Source organism: Metopolophium dirhodum, chromosome 1 (assembly GCF_019925205.1).
Source record: "Metopolophium dirhodum isolate CAU chromosome 1, ASM1992520v1, whole genome shotgun sequence".
Lineage (NCBI taxonomy): Eukaryota > Metazoa > Arthropoda > Insecta > Hemiptera > Aphididae > Metopolophium > Metopolophium dirhodum.
This window is the reverse complement of record NC_083560.1, coordinates 133,154,745-133,182,286: the sequence shown is the minus strand read 5'-3', so window position 1 is coordinate 133,182,286 and position 27,542 is coordinate 133,154,745. Positions and strand designations below refer to the sequence as shown.

General features: G+C 27.5%; 1 long non-coding RNA gene and 1 pseudogene across 6 annotated transcripts; one reads left to right on the top strand and one right to left on the bottom strand.

Annotated features, from left to right (window-relative positions):
• Positions 1–851: 851 nt before the first annotated feature.
• On the bottom strand, positions 852–15,690 carry LOC132934838 (uncharacterized). Of its 6 annotated transcripts, none has more exons than XR_009663095.1 (11): positions 15,642–15,690; positions 15,242–15,381; positions 15,012–15,174; positions 13,773–13,816; positions 12,605–12,669; positions 12,102–12,157; positions 11,891–11,997; positions 11,594–11,699; positions 11,352–11,518; positions 10,390–10,540; positions 852–4,319 (listed from the first exon to the last, which is right to left on the bottom strand). It is a non-coding gene; the product is annotated as an uncharacterized LOC132934838 (long non-coding RNA). The 6 variants fall into 6 exon arrangements; XR_009663094.1 differs by lacking the exon at positions 15,642–15,690 and having other exon boundaries at positions 852–1,732; positions 1,861–4,319; positions 15,242–15,629; XR_009663097.1 differs by lacking the exon at positions 15,642–15,690 and having other exon boundaries at positions 11,594–11,676; positions 15,242–15,632.
• A 1,230-nt stretch (positions 15,691–16,920) lies between these two features.
• LOC132934836 (probable tyrosyl-DNA phosphodiesterase) lies at positions 16,921–20,634 on the top strand (annotated as a pseudogene).
• The last annotated feature ends 6,908 nt before the right edge of the window (positions 20,635–27,542 follow it).

The following is a 27,542-nucleotide window of genomic DNA, read 5'->3' as shown; positions in this document are numbered from 1 at the left end:
CAAAATTTAAATACGTAACAAATTACATGTGAACGGTTAATATTCATTGTAAGGGCCGCTTTTCTTAGCTCATAATTCAGGGAGTGGAACCTTCAGGTTTTTGGGGTTCTGATTCCGGTTCAGGTTTTTTGAATCTTAATTTAAGAGTTCTGCTTCCGGTTCCAGATTTTACAACTTTAGAAAAAGTAACCATAGTTTTTCAAAGAACTTCTGCACTTCTAAATAAATTGAGCACAGGCAACAGAGGTAAACACAAAATAATCATTGAAAAACCAAATTTTTGTTGATTTAAATATATGAGTTCCAATTTCGGTTTTTTTAAAATATTAAAATTCGGTTTCTATTGCCCATATTTTAAGAATTTTTGATTCTAGTCCCTGCCCAATGTTGCAATACCATGTTTCATTAATGATAAAACAATATCCCGCTGTAACATGAAATATTACAAAATGTGTTGACTATTTGTGAAAATTACATAGCCTTAACTGCTGATAATCAGTTGCCGTTGACCTGATAATAACATTAAATAAATATCATTAAAACATTAGTAGAAACCTTCCATACAATATGTCAATATTATGTTGTATAGGAATTATCCAGTCACAAACCTATAATGTTACAAGAATACATTTTTTTTACATTGAAAATCAAAATTGCACTCTTGTTTTAATGTAACTGTTATTAGTGTTATTTATATTTTTTTTTGTAGTGTAACATCAATGTTTGAAATAACATTACATTGGTGTTTATCATTTAACATCACATTCATGTCAATACGATAGGTATTTGTAATCCCCAAATATTTTTTTTAATTCATGTTACAATTATTATATTTATTTATTTATTTATTAAATTAATAAAACATAGATACAGTAAATACATAATAATATATTATAAATAAGAATTAAAAATACAATTAAAATTTATAAATACAAGATATTATAATATAATATAATAATTAAACAATAGCTTTGTTACCTGTACTACAAATACAAATACATTTATACTTAATATCATTAATATCAACTTTAAATACATTAGACAAAAGTTGTTTGTCAACTATATAAAAGGTGTTAAATTTAAACTATTGTATGCAATTCATTTAACTTCACTGCAATCCTGATTTGCTTTAATTTTTAAACATGAGTAATTTTTACCAGTAAATTAGTTTTCAACATAACATATTTGTCAGTCTGTTTTAAAACATTTATACAAATATTTGAACTGTGAAAAATAATTTATAAATAACAAAAAGTTTATCAATTAATGTATACCCATTACCCACTGTGCAAAATCCAGTCCCAGAAATATACAAAAAATGTTACTAAAAGTAATGTGATGTTATTATCCATTATACACTTTAAAGATATTTATTGGATTGCTAATGCCTGGTTAATGCATTAATATTTGTTCCTTCTTCAGGCGTTGAGCTCCGTGCCTAAACCAATCTTTGATAGCCATCTCGAATGTATGTTCATTGTTATGGTATAATTCATATGAAATTTCTAAGGATACAATTAGGTAGCATATTTAAATTGATATTTGTTCAAACAATTTTAATAAGTATTAAGCTTTTCACAGCTTTCATTATTTGATGATCAACTAGTAAAAAATTATTCTTTTGGCCAGTCCAACAGCAAAATGTAGCCAGTTTATTTGAAAATAATTTTGTAAGGACTCTCTTGATGTACTGTTTGGTATCAGAGCCACCAATAGAATTAATAAAATTATTCTGAAATCAAATTTACATTAATAAAAAATTTTATCTACACAATTTTACACATACATAACAACAATGTTTCAAAAAAACAAGTTTAATTTATTTATGTATATATAATATTATATTACATAATATATTACCTGCAGGAATATTTAATAAGTCAAAGTTTGATGTAGAATTTCTTGTACATTAAATTTAAAATAAATCATAGATCCACCAAAACATTGATTAATAAACCAAAAAAATATAATAGGATCACATTTAAATACCTGTTGTATCAATAATTGTGTTGAAGTCAGTTGTTGTATTCAACAAAGAAGTAGAATTTGAAACAGGTAAACACAAATTATAATTATTAATAATATATTAAGTATTACAGAATATTCTAAGAGTTATAATAATTGTTCTAACAACTTAGAAGGCAAATTATACATATTATTATTGGCAATCACAGAATTGGCATCCATGTCATAAATTGTTTTCATTGGAGCTAACACAAAATTCAAGCACATTAAAAAGGAAAACATACATTGAAACATTATATAAAAATATATACAAAGAGGTAGGTAATAGAAAAAAATTAAACTGTACATACATGATACCTAGCATTCAGCTGCACAGTCAGCATTGTAATTGGGAATTATATAGTTGGTTTACATTTGGTTTTTTCTAAACATCTTAACATCTAAGAAGACTCGATTTTGTACATAGGTACCTTCCCGAATACATGAAGTACAAACAAAAAAAACATTATGCCCCTTGACATTCAGTAGCAAAACTTTGCAGGCACATCACACACTATATGTCCTATTTCAAATTTAATATCAATGCAATTAATTTTCATACCCGTATCTAACTATGATGAAATATCAACAATAAATTGATGGAAATAAGTTTCAATATTTACTGGTTTTTTAGTACCGTGAATTAATATGTCGACTGAAAGCACCATATTAGGTATTTTACTACAATTAATAACTGAAATATAAATGGGCCACATCTGACTTTTGGAACTTTTAGTTATTGGTAGTCAATCAATGGTAATAACCAATTGAAACCCTAATTTTAATATTTAGATTTCCACTCAACAAACCAGAGTTACTAAAAAAATGGGTGAAAATGATAAAAAGAAAAGATTTCATTCCTACAAAATACTCATTTATATGCAGTGAACATTTCATACCTGAGGACTATCAAATTCGCCCTGCAGCAAGTGTGAGACTGTTGAAAGAAGACGCTTATCCTAGGATATTCAATGGTTTTCCTAAGTATTTACAAGAAAAAATGCCTGTTAAACGCCGTCTGCTTAACAGAAATGAAGTAAGTTTTTATGAACAAATTAAATTTTTTTTTTAAAATTAGATTTAATGTTTTAATTATTGTATTTACTGTTTAGTTAACTGAAAAATACAATTTAAAACCTAATTCACCAACGTGTAGCACCACATCAATGGCAGATAAAGAAGACATGGTTAATGGTTAATAATTGTCCACCTGTGGTTGAGGTGTGTACTTCTTTATTAATTACTTTGTCCTATTCTTATAATCATATGTACTATAGTTATTAGACATACTTATTGCAATGCTCGCTTAAATTTTTTTTTTGAATTTGACAGACAAAAGTGTACAATATGAAATAACTTCTCCAACAAAACAAAAATTAAGACAAAAAATCAAAAATTTGCGACAGCGTTTGCATCAACGGAATTTGAAAATTAAGTCCTTGAAAGGTCTTATCATTAATATAAAAAAAAATATCCCTTCATCCGATGAGATAGTGTCGCAGTTAGATGACAGATTTGGTGGGTACCTATTACATATATTATTGCATGAACGAAAATGCAGAACGCTTGGTAAAAATGCTGTACGCTATTCCAAAATTATGAAAGACTTTTCAAAAACATTATTCTTTTATTTACCAAAAGCTTATGCTTATGTAAGAACATTATTCACATTACCACACCCTTCTACTATTCGTAGTTGGATGAGCTCTACACACTGTGAGGCAGGTTTTTTAAGTGAAGTTTTTAATTATTTAAAAGTAGAAGTTAAGAAATGTGATTGGCTACAAGATTGTTGCTTGATATTTGATTCAATGGCAATAAAGAAACAACTTATTTGGGAATCAAGCACAGGAAAGTATTCTGGAAATATTGAATTTGGTGATGGATCAGAAAATTCTGAATTGGCTACCGAAGCATTGGTTTTCCTTATTGTTAGTTTAACAAAACATTTTAAATGTCCTATTGCTTATTTTTTTGTAAACAAAATTAACAGTAATGTCTTAAGTACGCTAGTTACTTCTGCTATTTTAAAACTTTATGATATTGGTATAAGAATATAGAGTGTTACTTGCGATGGGGCATCATCAAATGTACAGTGCTTCAAAAAATTGGATAAAAAATGCTTTAAACATATTGATCATGATGGCCTTGTACAGTGGAAATTTATAATTGATTTAAATAATTTCCAAAATGATATTGGATTAAAATTTGCAAACAAACTAACATCACAGCATATACATTACAGAAACAGCATTATGAATGTCAAATTAGCAGCGCAGTCCTTAAGCAGCGGTGTGGCAGATGCGATTGAGTAACTACAAAACAAAGGAGAAATATCATTTCAAAAAAGTGAATCAACTGCTTACTTTATAAGACAAATTGACAGACTGTTTGATATATTAAATTCTGGAATTCCCTTTGCAAAAGGGTACAAAAGTCCAATTAATGCTGGTAACATTAAGACTATTGAGTCAGTATTTAATAATACCATTGATTATTTAAAAACATTAATGATTGAGGAATCCCCTGTTTATTTAAGTGGTAGGAAAATGTTTGTCTTAGGATTTATTGTTGACATGAAAAGTACCTTGGAAATGTCTTATAAACTAATGTATAAAAATCAGAACCCTTTAAAATTTGTCCTCACATATAAAGCTTCTCAAGATCATATAGAACTTTTTTTTGCCTGTGTACTTTGTAGAGGTGGATGTAACAATAATTCTAATTGCATTCAGTTTAAACATACTTTGAGGCAGCTATTATTTACAAGAAATAAAACTGTTGAGAGTGGTAACTGTTGTGATTTTGATGCACTTGAAGATGACATTTTAGAATTTCGCTCTGATAAAAGAAGTGTAAGGAGTGTACAGAAAGAAACAACATTTGATAATGATGAAAGTGAAATTCAAACATATATAGATCAACTATATGAGTTTATTACCTCATTAGATGACTATCTTTCAGATAATGATTTTAAAAGTAATCATATAATCTGTGGTGATATTAACATCAATTTGTTTTCCAATTCATTTGAATCTAATGCATATCTTAATACAATGGCCAAGTTTGGATTTACCTCTGCAATTAACGATTTCACTAGAGTTAATGGTAATTCTAAAACATGTATTGACCATATTTTTGTAAAACAATCTAAGACTATAGCTGATCACGCTATCATAAATGGTAGTACATTTACTGCATATATCCTTAAATGTAATATAACTGATCACTTTAGCACTATTATTATTAACGAGATACCGCCTCTCATCGATAGAAACAATAGTATTAATTATACTGAACGGATCCTTATTAACTTTGACCATCTTAATAATGCTAATTAGTACCGAGAATTGGGATTGGCTAAATCATTATAATTGTGTAGATAATATGCTTGAAAAATTTAATCAGGTGCTAAATTCATTTATTAATTCATCCTCAACCAATATTAAGCATTGTAAATCTAAAAATAAAAAAATTAAACAATGGATTACTAAAGGGTTAATTACGTCAATAAGAAATCGAGAAAAATTATATAAGAAATTACTCAAACAACCATTCAATACGTTACTTAAATGTAAATACGTTAAATATAGGAACATATTAAATAATACAATTAAGCTAGCCAGGAACCTTTAATATCAAAATCTTATAAATCTTGCGGGCTCAGATTCCAAAAAAATATGGAATTTAATTAAAGATGTATCATACACTAATAAATCAAAAAAATTGAATGTTAGCAATCTAAGAAATAACAATGGTGAAAAAATAACTGGAAAGCAAAACATAACACTCGAGTTTAATAGTTTCTCCTCTAAAGTCGGCAGCGTAATTTCTAATAATATTAAGATTAGCAATTTCCAACCTATACGTTTTGATACACTAAACAAAAACTGTTATATTTCTGAAACTATATTTTTAAAACCAATTGAAACGCGTGAAGTCCTTAACCTATTAAATAGTATTAACAATTTCAATTTCTTTTCTAAAAACTCGGTATCTAATTATATTCTTAAAAAAACGTCAAATGCTATAGCTGTGCCCTTATTTATAATATTTAATAGCTTTATTTCTAATGAGAAATTCCCTAAATCATTTAAAGAATCTATAGTTATACCTATTTACAAAAATGGCGATAAAAGTAAATGTTCGAATTACAGGCCTATATCGCTCACTTTAACTCTGTCTAAATTATTTGAAAAGTGCCTTAAAAGTAGGTTATTAGACTTTTTAAACAAACATTATTTTTTTCACAATAATCAATTAGGTTTCCGAAGTAATATTTCGATTAATAATGCACTATACAAAACCACTCAATATATATATGAAAATCTAGATAACAAGCAACATATTCTTGGAATTTTTTTAGATATTAAGAAAGCTTTTGATTCAGTTGATCATACAATTCTTCTCGAAAAACTGTATTACTGTGGAATAAAAGGTGCTGCTTATAATGTATTTAAGTCATACCTAAATGGTCGAGTACAAAGAGTTAAAATAGATGATTATTATAGTAATGTACAAGAAATTGATTACTCAGTGCCACAAGGTACCGTATTAGGACTGATATTATTCATAATATACATTAATGGACTTCTTAATCAAGATTCTCCTGGAAATATAATTTGTATTGCTGATGATACCGTCATCTTATTAAAAAGTCCGTGTATAAATAATTTATATAAAATGGCTGAGAGAAGTTTTCGTATTGTTAAAAGCTGGCTAGATAATAATTCACTAGAGATTAATAGTGAAAAAACTAATTACATTCACTTTGGTATACAAAAATCTATACATTTAAATAATTATAAAATTATTGCTCATACTAATAGTTGTATCAACAATAATACTAAAAATAATGTATGCAAATGTAGTGAATTAAAAAGAGTAAACTATGTTAAATATCTTGGAATATTTATTGATGATAAGTTAAAATGGGATATTCATATAAACTATTTAAATTATTTTTGTTACTCATAAATTGTTTGTAATTGTTATAATTTGGTGACAATAAATATTATTATTATTATTATTATTATTATTATAACTTAACAATTAACTGTTAGGAGAATATACTACTGATATTTTAGATTATATTTCGGGATATATCATTCGAAACTTGGTAAAAAAAATTTCCTGTACTTTTTGTATTGAAGCATTAACAGAAAATCAATCTGATCATATTTATGCAAACAGTTTAACATTTACTTCTTCTGTTAATAGAGGAAAACTGTTTCAAAGGCTATTTCTTTGATTGTTCAACATTTAGAAAAAGCATTTCAAATTATTGTTTTAAAGGAAAAAGCATTACATAAAAATGTATCCTTAAATATTTTTGAGTGTGCTAAGAGAAGCATACTAGCTAAAAGTAGAAATTTCTTTTTTACTGGATTCCATCCTATCAATGTAGATCTTGGTACTCCTAGTCATGAATACACATTAAAGCTATTTGTAAACATTTTATTAATATAAGAATGCGTCACTATCAAAATGAGTATATTATTCGTGAAGTACAAAAAAATAAATCTTCATTAAGGGTTAAGCTTTCCAAATTAGTTTTATTTAAAAATTTATAAATGTTTTTATGTACTTAATAAATTTATGTTAATTAATGTTTATTTTTTCATTAATACAAATGTTGTTCATATAATTTTTATTTTTGGTAAATTAAAAAAATATATATGTATATAAATTATAATTATAATATGTATATAAATTTGAAGTCCACATGAACACAAAAAAGTTGGTACCAAAGTTAAAGCAATACGACCATTTATCCCAAAGTTATGTTAAGTTAAAATGTATAGTCTTTCAATGTTATTTTTATGGGAGCTCAATTTCATGCCATACGGTGGTGGGGGTAGCGGCAGATGAGACGGCCCGTTTTTCGTAACATACAGACACGGGCGGGTCCGCGCTCCAGTATATTCCTATCTATCTCAGTGAAACACAGTAACTAACGTTATTATCAACATCGACTTTTTTGTATCCTCATTGTCATCTTGTTACGCTGAATTAAACCATATTATTTTCTTTGGATTCGGATGATTATTTATCAATTTACAAACAAGTAACTTCAAGAGTTTGTTATATAATAAGAACTTTACAAAACAGAATTTTCCTCGATATTTTCTAATTTATAAAGTAAGTTATAAATTATAATTTAATAGCTAATAAGTAAATAGGTAAGTTACATATTATTTATTGTCTGAATGTAAAATATAAGTAATCTAATGTTAATTTGTTTTAACATTCTGGCTTGTTAGATTGGTTGATTCAATAGCGGATTTACCGACTGTCTTACATGATTATGACTATTTCACTGTTACTACTGAATTAAATCCACTACCATAAAGAATGACCCAGTAAAAGGTTTAAAATTGTGGAGTCTAGTGATGGTAACATTTTTTAAAGGATCTACCAAAATGGTATATTATATTAACTTTGATGAGGCACCAAAAAAATTGGACTTTTTACAAAAAAAATTTTTAAAAACCATCATCGATTATGAACCAGACAAAATCATAGAACAACGAGGTATACACTTTGAAAAAAAAAATGAAATAGTAAAAAAATTACTTCCATTAATGCTAAATAGTAGGAAAAAATTTTGAACTACCTTACCAGTATCTTGAATTTCTGAAGACCTAGTTAGTAAAATTGGACTATCAGATACTTTTATTATTGAATGTGCAGAATGATGTATTTTTTATTATTTATTTATGAATTATTACACTGGTAAGTATTCTTAACTTGGTTAATTATACTTTTATATTATATTTTATCATTTTACCAAATGTGAACAGAAAGGACTGCAATTCATTTTTATTTTATTTTAATTTGTTTTATTAGTAGGTAAGAACACCTAACTTCATTAATTGTTATTTATAAATTTATATTTGTAAATATAAACTACTTAAAAGAATTTACAATTTTTAAATACTACGATACTGTGTTTTATATTAGTTATTTCGTTTAATTCAACTCATAAATCCAAAATTAAAACCAAGTATCTGCTATAACTTTGGAGCTCATAAAAAAAATGGTAATTTTCAACACACATAAAATTTGGAGGTTCATATGTTATCTATAATACAGGGTTACAATATTGTGTGATTAAAATTTTTCAGCGGCCTGTTAATGCTTAGAAAATTGGCTCTTTTGAACAATTTCACAAACTGTAATTTCTGTGTTTTAGTTTTGTTCAGCCGTAATTATCATCATCATAGTTAGATAAATCAGAACTATTATAAATTACATTTTCATTTGGCAAGTTTTCTGCTACTGGAGGAATACAAATATTATTTGAAGTAAGATTAAAATTATTTACATGAACTGAATTTAAATCAAGATTATTTGAGACATTAGTCTTTCTACAATCAAACTGAAAATTATGGTTAGTAATTCCTTTAAGATATCTTCTTTTTTTTAAGCAATTAAATATTTATATGTTTAAAGTAACGTGTTGTTATTTTTCCTAAACATTTTTTTCTTACATGAATTACCTATGTAAATTAAAATACAATTAGTTGTATTATTAGTTATAATATTTTCTTCAAAATAGTAAGTAATTTTAAAAATAATTACAAATACTCTTTGTTCCATACATACTGGACTTCCTTGTTTTATATCAGTCATAATTAAATTTTAAAAAATACTGTAATTTTTAAGTAATATCATACTGTAAAAATACCTTATTAGTAGAGCTCAGATGTTAATGACCAAAATGTCATTAAAATATGTATTTAAAAATTTCAAAATATGCTAATATATCAAAAATATACCTATTTTTCAACAAATATATGCAAAAAAATATACGCAAAAAAGGTGTTACTATTAATTCAAAATAAATTATGAACATTATTAAATGTATACTAAATATTATATCTATTTTAAACAATTACAAAAAATGGGATAATAGTGATTCAGAATAACTTGTTTAAAATTATTTTAAAATAAATTCATTGCAAAATACATAAAAGAAATAAAATACTATAAATATAAATATATAAACTAAAATACATATTAGGTAGTAAAAAGTGTTACGTTTATATTATATTTAAATATTTTAAATGCCACTAAATCTAGAAATTAGCAATATATGCATTTATATGCTCAAAAATGTCAAATATGCAAAAAAAGTTTGCCTATTTCTAATATAGACTTCAAGAATCAAGTTTATATCTCAGTCCGGTGTAATTCTGGCTGTGCGAAAAAATATGCTTAGGCATAAACATCCGAGCTCTACTTATTAGTTATTAAAAAGTTAGGTACATTATAGAAAATGTATAAACATAAATAAAACTATGTTTGATTTAGCTTTGTTGGGCTCTATAGTAGAGAAAAAATTAAGACGGGAGTATTTTAATTGGTGTGAAATGGTCTTACTTTTAACAATTTTGATTATTGCGGGATCTCCAATATTTTTGTAACAATCTCTTTTCCGCATATTTTATCACATATTCATCTTTGAATAATTTACCGATTGCTCTTTTCACATGATCCTTAGGATCAACATCTCCAATAGTTGTAATAATATCTATAAGGAAATTAAATGTATATTAAATTATTTATAAAAATTATAATATAGTAAAAACACAGAATAAAAGCTATAGAATCTGAGGCTGTATAACCTTTACAAAAATTTTACTGAAAAAATAACAACAGTAATTCAAACATTAGGTAGTTTTGCTAAACAGTAAGTTGGCTTCAGGTTAGTCACTGGATGTGTTAAAATTGAATTTCTATGATAAATTATGGTATACGAAAAAAATAATTCTTAAACAATGAAAATTGGTAGACAAGCTTATACCTATTTCCAATAAATAATACATAGGTACGTTTATATATCTACTTGGTGAATAATTTACAGTTTGTAAAGTTCACAAAAAGTTAGATAAAATTGAACTTTAAATACTTGGAAAAATTGTAATAACTAAATTTTGATATTTTAGATTCTGAGCAGAGTGAGGGATCTAGTGGTTTTACAATGGTGTTTATTTTTTTTTTTATATCCTGTATACAAAATGTTTACCAGAAGGAGTGCTTTGATTTCAACATTTAGTATCTTATTTTTTAGGATCAAGATGGTACTTTAGAGAGGTCATTTTTCGATCTTCTCAATAGCTATTTAATAGCAGGAAGAACCACCGACAAATTACAAAAAACCGCTGAAAATGGGATTTTAATTTCCAACGCTTGTTTATCACCATAGAAACAAATTAAAAACAACTACTACCCATAATTATAAATTAGTTATAATCCAAATTTAAGAAAATTAAAAATCTTCAACTCTCTTTAAAAAAAAAATTAAGACGGGAGTATATTTAATTGGTTTGAAATGGTCTTACTTTTAACAATTTTGATTATTGCGGAATCTCCAATTTTTTGTAACAATTTCTTTTCCTTAACCTGTCCAGGTGCATTTTATTGCATATTCATCTTTGAATAATTTACCGAGTGCTCTTTTCACATGATCCTTAGCATCAACACCTCCAATAATTTTAATGAAATTTTCCTAAAAATTATTAAAATATTTGTTTAATTTTGATGGTAATGAATAATAGAATAAAGAAAATATATTTTATTGTACCAGTTTTTCTGTAAAATTAGTGTTGTTCAAAATGAGGTATTCAATTGTTGAAAATTTTAATTGATTGGTCATTGGAAAATGTTCTAAAAGTTCATCATGTAAATTACTAAATCCCAAAATATTTAAAAAAATATAAAATGTCAAATATTGGTTATTTTGTAATAATATTAATATAATATACCTACTGTACATCATATTAGTTATAGTCTTAAAACTTATGTTGTTGATAAAACTCTAATACATATTATACATATAAATATGTAGCTATTTAATTAATAGTATTTCTAAACGAATTACCATTATGTTAGGGATATGTTCAACTTCAACATTGTCTTTGGACTGGCTGTGAAGTGCTTATTATATTCCCATTTCCATTTGTAGATATACATTTCTATATTAGATGTCTATAAATAATGTTTCATTTTATTGTTATTTATAATTTTTAGGTAGAAAGTCAGTTACCAAAAAAAAAAAAATTCTACAACCTCCTAATGAATAGTATACTTACGGGTTTTACATAAGAATTTTCCATATTAGCGTTTGGTTTGGAGATGTGGATAGTCTCTGAAACCACAGGTATAAAATTATTTTTAATTAACAAGCTATTATATTATAGATAACAAAACAATAATTTATATATTATTCTTTTTTTTTAACATAATGCACTTCTTAAAATTTTTTTTTTAAGAAATAGATTCTTGTATTAAAAAAAATATTTATGTATCTAATACTATTATTGATAATGGAATTATGAAAACCACAAAAAAATGTATAATATTACTTAATACTACTTTTTGCTGAAATGTTTTAAATATTAAAATAAAAATTAACAATGTTCCCATTTTCGTTATTGATACATCTTTTCACATTAGATGACTATAAATTAACAATAATATAATAGGGTAGGTATATACTAATGTTGTATTTAATTTTAATTTATTATTATTAAGAAGCACAAAAGTAGTTTTAAAAAATAATTAAACATAATTTATTAATGAATAGTATACATACGAGTTATATATAAGAGTTCACCATATTAGCTGATTGGTTTGACTGTTTGATGATGTGGAAGTTGTCTGAAACCAAAGTCACAGATATATTTTAAACTAACTAGCTATATTAATATAATATTATATATAACACTTTTCAACATGTTTTTGATTTTAAGAAATATATACCTGCATTAAAAAAGTGTTGTATATATTTATAACCAGGATGAAAACCACAAAAAAAAACATTAACATTTACAATTACTACATAATTACTTTTTTGTGAAAATGTTTTAATTCTTAAAACAAAAAACTAACACTTAATTATTTATCGTATTATTAATTAGTAATTATCATCATGCTTGGGGTATAACGATCAACTTCAACATTGACATTGGACTGGTTTTGAAATGCTGTAATGCAGTGGCGGCTTGAACTTTCTTTTTCTTGACTCACATTTAATATTTTTACACCAACCACCCTAAAAAATTTTTCACTGCTCTCCCCAAAAGGTGAATTCATAGTTTTTTAGCGGATAAGTTATGCCAGTTATAGGTATTTAATTGGTATACACAGTAAATATTATCTAACCCTGTATTACCCCTGAACCATATAATTGTACTTATATTACATATCAATATATTTATAATCCATTCTTTACACATCCGGGTACCGGGATTAACCGCTTAACCTAATGTTGGCTGTTACTGTACGACTTACGCTGATACACATGTAGTCCATATAGAGCTGAACATTATATTTCTAATTGAATTACCAACTTTTAAAACTTCTTCAAATTAACTTTCCCAACCACAAGACACACACCCACCCACCCACCCACCCATTAATATTTCTATGAATCACATGATTCAAATATACCTCCTTCGAGCCGCCACTGCTGTAATGTTCCAAAATTTGTTTTCCATGTATCTTTCCTTGTTAGACGTTTATAATAGTTAAACAATATATAATAAATAAATTTTATTTTAATTTATCAATAATAATTTAAGGAAACAAAAAGATGTGTAAGTTATGAATACTTAAGTCATATTGCTTAAAAAAAAAATTAAGTGTTTTAAATGTTGGTAAGTTTAACAGTGCTAATTTAAATATATTGTTGAAGACTTTGTTAAGGAAGTCTTATTAAAATTGATTCTATATTAATATTTATAAATTATATGGGTACTTACCATTTTTGGGGTTGATTTTTTATTTGACACAGCAATATTACAACCTATACAAAAATAAATTATTAATATTATTTAATTGTTTTAAATTAAATGTAAGTACAAATGAGTGCCATTCAAAAAGTATATTCATTTCAAAAATAATCAACATAAATTACCTACTACACTTGAATAAACAAGCATTGATCATTAATGAAAGGTAAATCAAGTCCTTTATTTTGTAGTCTGTTAAGCTTTTAACAGATAACAAATAACGTTTGGTTCATTAATGGGTAATTTATTTGAAAATAAATACAAAATTATTTTCCAAAAAATATATTAGAGTGGTACTCCCTATCCAACTTAATTAGTACGTTAGCTCTAAAATCACATTAATGGTAGTAATAGCCGAAAAGCATAAATTCTATAAATATTCATAAAATAAAATAACTAAAATCGTTTATCTTGGTTTATTTTGTCCAAATTTGAACATAAATTAACTATAAAAAACCGTTTTTATATTTTTTGGTTACATAATAATCTTCTTACGTGGAACCTTGATTTCAATTTTCAATCCTTAGCTATAAAAGTTGAACATTATATACATTTTTAACTAAAAAATTGTTTTTAAATTATAAATTTGATAAATGTTGTCAATCAAAGTTGATTATAAAAAAAAAAATACTATTGTAACAATATATCAAGGGCCTTGTATTAGTTTTTCACGCTTTTTGACCTAACAAATTGACATTTATAGAAAAAAAAAATTAAAAAAAATTGAAAATTGAAAATGTCTGTAAACATCTCGAAAACAGTCAAAATATTTTGAACATTTTATCAAGTATAGGAATTGATAAAATAAACATATGATATATTTTTTAAGTGTCAACGGTATTCGTTTTTGAATTATGTAGGTATAACAAAATAAGAAAACCGCTAATTGTGAAACAGGATGAATATCCGATGTTGTCAAAATTTGAACTTTAAACACCCATAAAAATGTAATTTGACTTTCTTCTAGATATTATGTTTTTTTTTTTTTGATAAAGGTAGACAAGTTTATAATAAATCTTGTATTACATTTTAAAATCTTAGATTTAAAAAGAAAAATTTTTATAAATTACTAACTCAAAATAATTTGTTAATTTTCGTGCGTACTACGTATTTTGTCTAAATTTGAACTTTCAATGCTTATAAAAAAAAAAATTGTGACTGTGTATTTAAAATATTTTTTAACTGCCATTATAAAAATATATTAGGAACCTTGTATTCAATTTTTTTCCACGCCTGCACCGAAAGTTGGGTTTTCGATAGTGGTTGAAGCGTTGGAAAGCGTCCTTTTTCCGTACAGCGGGCGGTAAAATGGAAATCCACATAAGTGTTGGACGCGCATATCACCCGCAGGTATCTCCTGCACAACCAGACACTGAAACATAGAGTAATATAGAGACCATGGTAAAGGAAATTTAACTTTAATATATTTTTAATTATACCTGTATCACAATTTACTTTTTGAACATTTGATCCATTTTTTATTTGTGAAACCCACTTAGCACGTAAGTTTACATCTTTGGGGAATTTATGCAAATGAATAGTATTGTTCTTTACGTACTTTTTACTTCTACTGCCACTTCTACAACCCTCAAAAATACATAAAGGCATCCTTAATAATAAATATTAATATCACAATTTTCTAAAACGAAAATGACAGCCAAATTATTTTAAATGTTAAATTAAAATCTCGTTTTAAATGTTGAATGTTTATTGCTTAATCATAATAAGTCAAAAAATACTGATAATACAAATTAAAATCAATATAATATGATAAAAACGGAGAAAAGCAATATGGCTGCCTGCGCCGATTGTACGAAAATTCGTATGTTGCTGACATACCTCTTTTCTTTATCATGATAGAGACGGTGTTCCCTATTCAAACTGTTTTGTATACTTATCTGTGGTGTTATCGGACTCACGGTCTTCGAAGATAAGGTCTGACAACTCTTTTTGATCAGCTTACGATGTCTAAAACAGTTCCACTGCTGACCACCTTTTGTCGATGCGCTGCTGGTTATACGTTTTTGAGGTTATGTAGTAATAGTTATATCAAAGATATAACTCGGTCCAAGACCGTGTACACAAGATACATTGTTTTCGTTTATGCGTAATGCATATTTGAATTTGTTTATAATTATTATTTTGAAATTTGAATTGAGTATAGGTAACGTAATTTCAAATTTGCAATTTACTAATTAAATAATTTATTAATTCAAGTGATTCAACATTTATCTTTTTTTTTCTAAAAAGATATTTACAATCTGTTATTCAAAACTATAAGTAAGTGCCTATGTTTCAAGTATATTATACATTATTTATAAATATGAATAATTTGTGGAGGAAATTGTTCACTAATTATAACCTAGAATGACGCGTAAACATTTTTATTTCATGAAATGGTTTTTGTAGAATAATCTGATTGTTGCATAGATCTTTTCAAAGTGCATTACCTTTGTCGTGCTCAACTTTTTTTATTCTTATTTTATTATAATAAAATAATTATTATTTATATGGAAATCTATAACACGGTCCTTACATAACATAAACTTTTGCCTATAAGTTATATTAATACTACGTAAAATACTGAATAGCATTGTATAAACAAGCCCCTCTTCAGAATACATAGCCATAAGCACTATAATATACCATCTTAATACATAAAACAGTAATACTACCTTATACATTTAAAGTGTAAGGTTTGTGCATAAATAAAAAATGCAATTCAAATGTTTTTCCGCGCATTTATTTTCTGATTAATCTTTACCCCAAGACTATTTTGTGCGAATGAATTTTTCAGTCTTGTAAAAGATACTTTTAAAATTGTATTTAAATACAGATACAAATACATCCATTCTGAAAGTATTTAAAATACATTTCAAATACTTTTAAGAAAAAGTATTTAAGAACAAAATATAAATACTTCCATGTATTTAAATACTTTTCAAATACTTTTTTTTAGTTTACTTTTCCACTAGTTAGTTTGCTAAATTAATTTTGTAATTACTAATTTAAAATTGTCATGATACATTCACCTAGGTATTACTAGAACTTTTTGTACCATTTTCAATTGTATACTGAAAAATGAAAATAAATAAAACTTGTTATATTATAGAAATTCTTTAATAATAGGTACCTAATTAAACATTTCTTAATGAAATATAAATGATGTGGATATACAGAGCTAGGGGACAGGAGTTCTCAACAATTATGAAAGAAAAATATTTTTAAAATCTATAAATAAAATAGTATAATAATTTTCAAAAAAAAAAAAGTGATGGCCGACGAATAATTTGTTCGAATTTTCAAAAGTATTTGATTTTCAAATACAAATACGTCCAAGACAGTATTTAAAATACTTTCCAAATACTTAAACCAAAAAGTATTCTAAATACTATAAAAGTATTTAAATACATTTACTCAAATATTTTACAAGACTGGAATTTTTTGTTCCAAAAGTGAGTTATGACCTCAACTCGGTCACAGGGTAACTCTTATCACTCCGGGAGAATTGGGGTATCTCTGGCTAATACTCCTATTTTAGTACCTATTTTCCAATCCTTTGTCTTGTGTTTCGTCGTTTTGAATGTTTTGATACTCATGGTTCTTTCGACTGTTTGTGCTTACCTATTACGGTAATTACACAATTTTTTTACTTCTGTGTTATATTTTTTTGCTTTGTCAAAATCCCCGGTGCTTACTCCTAACAATGGCGTCTGGTTCTGAGTCTCTGAAGCATAAGGCCACCGGTCGCGTAATTATAATGACCTTGATGTGGAAGCTCACGATAGAAACGGTCGACAAAAAGTTGTAGAGGTCCGAGCCTTACAGAATATTTATGTCTCCGATATTCTGTGATCCAGGAACACACACTGAAGAATGAACGCTGTCGTTTGCAGGTGTGTATACAGTATAGGTACAGTAGGTAGGTACCTACTGTGTATTGCAGAAAACAACTTAGGGCCAGTATTACCATCAATGGCTAAATTAAACGGACATTGTTGATACTTATAAATTGTACTATCCCTTTAATACACTAAAATAATTTAAGCTGTTAAAAATGTTGTGTTGTTAACCGCTATACACAAAATCAAATATTTATCTAACTTTTATTATTATTTGTTTCAGAGCTCTTGGACAAAAGTCTCTGTGATTTGACTGAATCACTTCACTTAAACATCATGGTCGAGCTCGGCTGGCTTTTTGCTCAATATTTCATAACTGATCAAACGTAATATGATAATAAATTTAAATAATTATAATAAATAGAAAATAGAAAAAATAGCTTTAATGTAAATTTTTATAGAGAAGTAATAGTATTTGCTAATAAATGTTTAATGCTATTTTCTTACTGATATGCATTAAATTTGATTATATTTCTATGTTTCAAAAATCTTGTACCTTCAATGAATAAAAAAAATGTTAGTGAATAGATAAGAAATTAAGAAATATACCCTTATTCATTGCATTCAATAAATGTATTCAAGTTTATTTTATATTTTTATTAATTTATTAAAAGTGCCAAACAAATTTAAATTTATTGAATCCCATTAATGTGTTACATATTTTAGCTTAGGTTGCTAATGATCTATATTAAGAGTTTAGGATATTGAATCAAAATGTATTTTATGGCCTTAAAATTCATAAATGCATCTCATTGGCTTTAGAATGGAAAATTTAAAAAAAAATTATGACAGATAGGTACGTTCTCTTTTTTACATACAATTCACAAACATTGATTAACTATAATTGAACTTTATAGATAGCAGCACATAATTTATAATACTTATTTTAGTGTCTCAAGTAATTTTATCACATTAGACACAAAAAAAAACAAAAATTATTTAGTAGAAAAAACTACATGCTTTTTTTGACAAGGATTTTAGAAAACATATATTATATACTCATACAGACAAAGTTATGGAAAAATGTCCATTCTTATATTACTTAATATAATACATTTTAGAAATAAGATAAGTTTGTACAATATGGTTTTAATTTAAGGTAATTTTTTTTTTTATAATTAGATTGTACATTATCATATTTATGTTTTTCAGGGGAAAAAGAATGACACTTTTATATGAACGTTGTGATGAAGATATAGACTAGTTACATAAAAAGAAGAAATTACTAAATGTTAGACATAAAAAAATTATTGCTAAAAATGCTATTGGTCATCATCATTGGTGAGTAATAATAATTTTTATCTCGTATATAACCATTGAATACTTTCTATTACAAATTTTCTTGCACTGGAAATTTTATTAAAGTATTAATGTTTGCTTATGCCGATAGTAGTTGACGGGTTGTAGTTATGTCGGAAAATTTGTTAGAAGATGATTGGACCAAGTTTCCTCAAGGGTAAGAATAATTAATATTGTTTTGTTTTTGATTGAATCATTTTATATTTTAGGATTTGGGTGAGCTCAAAATGTCTATTGAAAGAGGACTGAGGAGGATAATAAGTCAGATGGTAATTCTAAGACTGATTTTATAATAGATATTTTACGATACTTACATTCTTTTAGAGAACTATCATTAATTCCCTGGATAAAAAAAAATTGAAAAAGTCGATTTCAGTCAAGCAATGTAAGAACATATTAAAACTCATAGTTAGAATCAAAAATAATAAAATCTTTTTGTTGTGTACTGTGTTTTTCATACCTAGTATTCCAGGGAAGCATACAGAAAGAACCACTGTGGAATCATTTATATTTAAAAAATATTTTGAAAAAACATGCTTGTCCACCATTTTGTGTACCATTAGAATGGCCAATAATAGCTCAATGTTGTTCTTTTGGGTCTTTGGGTACCACTGACGAAGAATAGTTGAAGTCAGAGTTTATTGAAAGTCTATCCGCTTCTACCTATTTTGGTGATACTGATACAGACAATGATCCTATTTCTTCAACTTGGTAATATGAACAATAATTTTAGCATTTAACCTCTAAATAATGCATTGTACTTTATAGATCTACCCATCCAAGAACAATGTTTTAAATAGTTGGAATGGAGCTTTAGATGGTATCTGTTTGCCTTGCAATAAGAATGTACATGAAAATCAATTGTGGCTTAAAACTACATGTAGTAAGTATTTTATAATATTAACTTGAAAAATTTAAACCTTTTTACACATAGTTTCTATGTTGATACATTGTTTTACAGCTTGTGCAAATGTTATTCACGAAAGCTATCAAAAGTCATGCCTCATATAAAAACCTATTGCAGAATTTCATCAGGTTATACAGAAATGTCTTGGTTTTTGTTGACTAGCGCTAATTTATCAAAAGCTGCTTAGAGCAGAAAACTTGAGCCAGATGAACAGAGTAACATCGTAATGGCACACGAGGCTGGAGTTTTGTTCTTGCCTCAATTTTTGGTAGTTATATATTTTTAATCCGTTAAATGTTCTATTGTTCTAAACATTATTTATTTATTTTTTGGCAGATTGGATCAAAAACATTTCCTATTGATGAAATCTAACCAAGTAAATCCCCGTATTTTACTTTAACTTTTGACTTGTCATTAGCTGAATACTCGGACACTGATCAACCTTGGACTATAATGGGTAGATTATGAATTAAATTTAACATTTGTATGTAATAAAATAATATAGGTATATCTACTTTTAAAATTAATATACTCATTTTTTTTATGTTTTAATTTACCTTGTGATGTTAAAATATTATTTTTAAATTTTATATTCACCTAAGACCAGGTTTTCAATAGAATATTATCATTTATAGATATTTTTATTTAATTGTTTGTAATTTAAAATTACAACAGTTTCCTAAATACTGTATACTTTTGTTTGATTTTATTTAATTCATTAACAATATTAAAATGCTATTTAATATTTCAATACTTTTTAATAATAGCTAATTATTAATTAATATCAAAAATATAATGTTTTACTTAAATGCAATCAATTTATTTGGTGGGAAATGAGAAATTGTACATGTATATGAAAAAGGAGCACAAGTTTGTGCTTCTAAATAATAATTTATCAAGTTAACATTCACTAAAAAAAGCTTACTAAGCCTCAGATATAATCTTTGAAAAGGACATAACATTATTAGCTCTCTTAAACTTATTGTTTGCGCCGGGAACGGTACAATAATAGAGCGTGTTGCCCGGTCTCCAGAAATAATTCGCACTCACACCGACCGACCTGTGTACGTGTGTATATCTGTATAGCGACTCAATAGAGGTGGACGGGGTCGCCGAGCAAAACTAGAGAGTGCCAGTGTGTGGTGGGTGTGTAGATGTATCTGTATGTAGTGTGTGTGTTTAAAACTAATAGTAGATAATAAAATAATGGTAACACGATTGTTGGTAATTAAGGTTGCACGAGTTTCTGTATATTTTATTAAAATAATAATAGCATCAAAAATAACGAAAAGTATAAAAACATATGTAATAATATTATACCTAGCCCTTCTGGCCTAGTCGATAAAGGTACAGAATAAAATATAACATGAACGCTCAGGCCTTATGGTAAAGCAGAAACAAGGTATAATATAAATATGGCCCTTGTGGCGCAACAGAATAATAATATATACATCTATCCTTACGACCAATACGTAGAATATAAAAATAATAATATTACAGCAACATAACTGTGTAAAATATAATAATAAATGGCTCTTCTAGCCTAATAGAATAGATACAATATAATAGCATTAATAATATATAATAAATAACTCACAGTTGTCGGTGATCTGCTGGCCAGCTGATACCTATAATAACTATAATAATGATGGATACAAATATAATAATTAATAATAAAAAACGGCACCCACAATGAGTTGAAACAATAATATTATAATCACAATAATAACGCCGGCGAATTGCGCCACGACAATAACGATAATAACGATGGCGATTTGCGCCACGACTATCACAATAATAACGGTGGCGATTAGCGCCTTACAAATAAAAATATAGTGGCGATTTGCGCACACACAATAATAAAAAGAATTTTGGCTATTTGAGCCTTAAAACGTTTACAAAAAATATAAATTTACGGCGATTAGCGCACGTACCGATTCCGCACACACTTGTTAACGGACTGGACAACCGTGTTAAAATGATTGCGCAGCCGGTGCGGCGGCGGCGGTAATTAACTTATAATCTACGTAATGTTATATAATAATTCACAATCACACAATTAATACAAAAATAAAAACAATTATATGCGACGGTGTTGTGTGTGTGTGTGTGTGTGTCGGTCGTTGCGGTGTGCCTACGGCTCATCTACCGTCGTGGCGGCGACACTTATCAAGTTCAAAATAACTAGTTTTCCTTAAATACCACACGACTCTACCATCATCCGCCCCAGTTGAAAGATTGTTTAGTATCGGTTCCTAAATATTGACTCCAAGAAGAAACCGTCTTACTGACAAAACATTTGAAATGCAGTGTTTTTTTATTTATTGTATAGTATATACTTATGCAATGTTCATAGCATACATCATGAAATTAGATGTATTTTACCTAATAACAATAATTGTATATCTACTAAAAAAATTTAAATACATACTAAAACTGTTGTGAAGGTTCATAATAATTAAAATTTACTGTGACAATAAGTCGTGTAAAATAGTTTTTTCTTGATATTTTGAAAATGTTTTTTCAGTTTACCTCGGTTATTGATATATAATAATGTCTACTGCGAATATTTATTTAAATACATATAGTGGGTTTTCATATAATATTGAAGTACCTACTTAGTAGTATCTAAGGTGTACTCTAAAGTAAAAAAGATAGACTTTAAAGTAGGTATTAAAAAAAAAAATATCTTTTTTTATCTAGATAAAAAAGTACTTATCTAATCCCAACACTGAGTGTAAGCCAAGTGCGTACACAAAAAAAATTTAGGGGGGATCAAAATAGTTTTTGGGGTGGGGAGGGGGGGTCATAGTCTATAATATTTTATATAAAAAAATTACACTTTTAATAATTTTTGGGAGGAATTTGAACCCCTAAAAACCTGTTGTTCAACTAGTCAATATGTCAACGATCAACTTTTTAACAATAGTTGGGTAAAAAATGCTATTTATTTAAAAGTAACTTATTTAAAGGTTAATTTCTAAGCATATTCGCTAAAACATAAATTTCAGACTTCAGTATTTAAAAATAAATATCAAAAAACTAAAATATATTCAACATCTGGGATTCTGAAATATGTGGTTTTATTTTTATATTTTTTTTTACTTATAAAATATTTATTTAAATTTTATACTTCATTAATTAATATTTATTTGATTTGATCAATCATAAAAATGATGATTAGTATTCTTTATAGAGTCTTTATAATTATAGAAGCTGGAATATGCACTGAATAATGCACAATATTTCAAATATTTGTTCTTTTTCTAACGTATTTTTCTACTACTATTTAAAGTATAGTAAAAATTCAAGCTTTGATCCGACCTGCAAAAGCTTCTCATCTTCCAGATGAAAAAAAAATGACCAAAATCTGACATATCTACGAGGCGTGAGAGTTTTTCCTGTAGAAGCAAGTTTGTTCATCAAAATTGTGCTTCAATAATAGTCATTGAAGTCAATCACTTAACTTGTGCATGCGTGTACGTAAATATCTTTATCTGCGCGTGTAATTATAGCTCACTCACACTAATATCGATTTAAATACTCACACACATGCACGGTTCCGCGCGAAGCCGATACCACATGTGAGTTGAGTTGCCTAAATTTTACTCCTTAATAAATGTCCGGCACCGACACCCTTAATTTAATAACTATAAACATGAAATACATACATTTAAACAAATTTCTGTGAGAATTAGAATTTACTTTCGTTTATCTTAGAGTCTTAGCTCTCTTCGTTATGTTGGTCAAAAAGCATATTATGTTTAGAGTAGGTCACGATTTAAGACAAACTGGTTGGAAAACGCCGCTATATTTTTGATTTTTAAAGCCTTAAGTGTTTCTTTTGTCTTTATCTTAAACCATGTTCGTGGTCAAAACACAAGGCACTTGTCTCACCCCCGCATAAACCAAGTGAGCAGTGGTTGCCTATAATAAGCAACGGCAATTTTGTACATGAATTACCTACTACCTAGGTGCTTTATGTAATAAATGTGTTTAGTCGTTTATTATTAAAATAATTAAGTATTTAAAAATACACGTTTATCAGAAACAATTTATGATAATCATTTACGACCTATAATATTAGGCACTATAATAATATAAAAATAATTACATAAAGGGGCTAACATATGAAACTTATGTACACAATATTGGATAGACATCCACCACTGACCACCCCATTTTCATGTATCAGCGATTCCTATCATTAAGTATTTGAATTATAAGTGTCTCGTCGTTTATATTTTATAGTATTTGTAAGTAATCATTGAACAAACTCACATACTCAACAGTGAAAGTCCGAAATAATAAAAAGTGCACACGTCGGTACCGCAAACAGTACAACTACTATACAAGTTATAACTGACATCGCGGCGTACGGACTAAACGGATCACGGGGCACTGACACGTTAGACGTTACATTACATATGTTATATGAGGGGTTGAGTGCAATAGTGGCCTAATCCACAAAAATTCATAAATTGAGATAAAGATAATATCATATCTAACAATATCTGACAATATATTATATTCCGTATGTTCCCAAATTCATCAGATTGGTCAGCCGCTGAATATGGTTGTTCCTAATTTCAGCAGATGGCCAATCCGTTGGAGGGGAGGTAATCAGGCCCATTGACTTATCAGCAATCTGCTATTTTTCGGCTGGACCGGATGGATTTGATAAAAACTGTTCGCGCCAATCAAAATACCACACAATTTATAAGAAAATGATGGTAATAAGTATTAACCGTCATGTTCCAGCGTAATAACAAAAAAAGCGTTCCTAAATTATTATCAATCCACTGAAGAATCCTCGCTAGATCAGTTGATGAATTTAGGATCACACGGCATCTGTATTACCTACGAATATAATATACTAGTAGGGCTCCATGCAAGAACGAGGTAGCTCCATTTTTATCAATTGTTCAGGACGAGCAAAAGGAATTATAGTTATCTCATGTAAATAATTCATTTTGTAATTTCTTTGGGAATAATAAAACGTTTTTTTCTGATTTTGATACAAACATATAGATATTTCTTCCATGAAATTTCTTCCACGAAAAATGAAGTTATCTTGTTCTTGCACGGGGCCCTTCAGTTTACAAGTGTTTATGAACGTAAATGTTTTAATTATTTGAAATATAATATTTAACAATAATGTCTATCAAAAAATTTCATGGCGTTCCCGCAATCGATTTTGTAAAAAAGTTTGTTGATATGTATAAAAGTGAAATCGAACCAGATTTAAATTTTATAATCGGTTGGTATACCGTAAATAGGAGCCGTAATTTGCATGTATTAGTATTATATGAAACAACGTGTGAAGAATCTGCTGCGTCAATCCTCTTACTTTCAAAATGCGATTTCGACCCACTGAAACGACAGAGATATCCAAATATTCTGGATTTTGTGTATACAATTCAATCAAGACGAAGGAAAGGATATGCTGCTCAACTTGTTACAAAAGCTCAACAGGATTTCCAATTCACGGTATTCTGCAAAAATGACGAGTCCTCCAAATTGTTTGCAAAATTAAAATGTATAAAAAATGATTATTTAACCAAATCGAATAATTTAGATGTATTCTGTTGGGATATGGCACGTAAAAACTAAAAACTAATAAATTAAAGCAGTTATTTTTTATTTTAATACCTAACTAAAAATGTATTAATATTCAATTAATTAAATTTTACTCAAAAACAAATTGACTACTTAATTTTAACTTTTAGTGTCTGACTTAAAAACAAAGATGATTGGAAAGTTGGACATAGTTATTTTATTAAATTCAATTATAGATTTAATTGCAAAATCTGTTTCATCAATTATGAACATTATATATTGTATCTACACACAGTTTAAATTTTAAATGTAATTTATTTCATTATTATTATTATTTTTACATAACTGACTATAATGTATGATTGAATAAATTAATTTAAATCAAACCACAAAATTGTGTTTACCTTATTAAATGTAAATTATAATAAAATTCAGTAAATGTAAAAAAAAATAGTTGTGTATATCATTGATAGTGTTTATTAATTTAATTTAATTTTTGTAATGATTACATAATTTAAATACTGAATGACCAACATAGACATTGTAGCTAACTTAGGTACCTATCAACACTAATATTTAAAACAGTATGTGTAGCAGTACATACTGACATTGATAAAGCCGTCGGTGAACAGTTCTGTACTTATGTTACAGTACAATTTATTTATTAAATAAAACCACCAATATAGGCTATACTCATAACAACTGATTTAAATAATGAATATAGGTACATTTGAACGTTATAGATGAACAATTCTGTACCCATAGTAGGTAGTATATAGGACATTGTATACTACAATATATATTGACTATATTGACTATATTGTATATTACAAATTACATATTATAGTTATTTAGAGTATAAATATATGTCATGAATAAAGGACAAAACAATATGTGTACAATAATATGATGCATTATTTATTGAATAATAATAATAATAAAAAAAAAAAACAGTTTTTAATATAGTGATAGGCACTATCATATCGTTACATATCGGCACAATCGATTAGTTGACACTATCGAATAGTATTCGATAGTTTTAATAAACTATCGAATATCTATTCGAATGTTTTTAACATAACCGATTAGTAGTTTTTAATAGACACTATCGAATAGTCTGATAACTATCGAATAGTTCGGTGGACTATCGAATAGTTCGGTGGATTATTAATAGCCTAAGTGGTTCTCGTTTGCGTGAAACGGCTCTTAATTTTTTATTATGTTGTACGTTTGTATTGTTTTTAATACAGAGATGACCACATGAGTACCTCTATCGGCAAACGGGTAGCTGCTCTATTGTATTTTTTAGACTTCTGAATGACGGCGGCATCGTATTCTTATTTGTTAAGATTAACTTGTGGTGAATATTCCAGCTGTTCTGGTTATTTAATTTGGTTGCGAGTTTAAAACGATCTTATCATAGGTCTATGGGCAACCAGTACTATCTATTCGATAAACTATTCGATAAATTATTCGAATAAAAACGATTCGATAAATTATTCGAATAAACTATTCGATAAATTATTCGAATAAACTATTCGATATTCGAATAGTTTTCATATTCGAATAGGTTTTAGATGACTATCGAATAGTTCAAATAGTGAACTACTATCGAATAGTTCGATAGTGACTATTCGATAGTTCCCATCACTAGACTCAAATACCAAGTTGTGCGTAGAAATTTATGCAAATTTTGAAGTGTACAAAACGGATAGTGCACAAACGGCGATTGAAAAGACGAAACAAATCGAGAAAGACGTAAAAATTACTAATAACGACCGACGGCCGGCGTCGATTGCGATTGCGATTGCAAAGGCTACGGATCGATTTCGCGTATAAACCGCACATCGGCGGACTCGAAAACAAACGGAATACGTGAATAGAGGAGTGATGGCGATGAGAAAATGCAAAAAACGGCGTAAAAAGGGTAAACATTTTCAAAAAAATAATAATACTGATGATAAGAAAAAAGAACCGATAACGAAAAATGCGAAATAACCGGCGGGCGCCGCGAGGAAGGCACGCGATTGGGCGCGTCGAGGAGTTTTGACGATTTTTTTGCTCCATTCTCTG